The 1,091-nt window shown below is 42.3% G+C and overlaps 1 protein-coding gene across 1 annotated transcript in view; it reads left to right on the top strand.

The window, feature by feature from the left end:
- Nucleotides 1–1,091, top strand: part of LOC101853530 (teneurin-3-like) — a 45,907-nt gene that overhangs the window by 40,253 nt on the left and 4,563 nt on the right. The window lies entirely within an intron of this gene.

Genomic DNA, 1,091 nt, shown 5'->3' with positions numbered 1-1,091 from the left:
GCATAATTACCCCCCCCCCCCCTTTTAGACTGACATTTTCTTCATTTTTTTGTCTGTAGTCATAATTCACTGATATAGCAGATTAAGGCTTTCTTTTGCAGTTGCTTTAATCAATCATTAGTTAAAATAAAGACAATGCAATTTGCACTAGTAGAATATACTTTTAACCACCAAAAATCCCAAACTGAGTCGACATCTAACAAAAAAAAATAAAAAAATATAAAAAAAACGATTTAAATTTTAAAAAATCTGATTTAAATTTTAAAAAATCGATTTTAAAATTGTTTTTTAAACAAATAAAAAATCACCAACCCTGACACACACACATACACACACACACACACACACCCACACCCAGACACACACCCACACACCCAAACACACACGACACACACACGCAAACACACACGACACACACACACACACACACACACACACACACACACACACACACACACACACAAATGCGTGAAAGCCAACTTGTCTTGGCACGCGCGCAGGCTTAGCCAGCCACTTCTGTCAAACTCGAGACTCGAGGTCTCGATCTCAAGAGCTATTTTTAGCAGTGTTCAAGACTCGAGGTCTCGATCTTAAGAGCTATTTTTAGCAGTGTTCAAGTCATGGCCTCTAAACAGCCCACTTGAAGCAGCTTCCAAACTCGAAAATCGGACTCGATTCCTCGATCCTTTTTCAGTTTTGGGATCGAGGCCTCGAGTCTTTTTGCCGTCGATCTTGCCCTGGCCTAGTCTTGAGCACTCCGAATGCTCCCTTTGATACCATCATACGAGTACGAGTCATCGTCATAGAATCTAGATCTAGATATAGATCTAGTTCGCTGTTCATTGCCGAAACGAAAAGAACGGGCCGCCTCCACCAAATCAAGTGCTGACTAGTGACTGTCGGTGTCGGGCGTTAAAATGGTTCTACCCTAATGCTTTTCCCGCTCAGCCCTGAATTGAAGCAAACTCGCAAAAATAATATTATTACATCATGTATATTATTCAATATACGGCCCAAAGCTGGGGAGGACACAGACACACACCATCACACACACGCACGCAAGAACGCGAGCGCGCGCACGCACACACACA

Source organism: Aplysia californica, unplaced genomic scaffold (assembly GCF_000002075.1).
Source record: "Aplysia californica isolate F4 #8 unplaced genomic scaffold, AplCal3.0 scaffold00054, whole genome shotgun sequence".
Taxonomy (NCBI): Eukaryota; Metazoa; Mollusca; class Gastropoda; order Aplysiida; family Aplysiidae; genus Aplysia; species Aplysia californica.
This window is presented reverse-complemented; position numbering and strand designations above follow the sequence as displayed.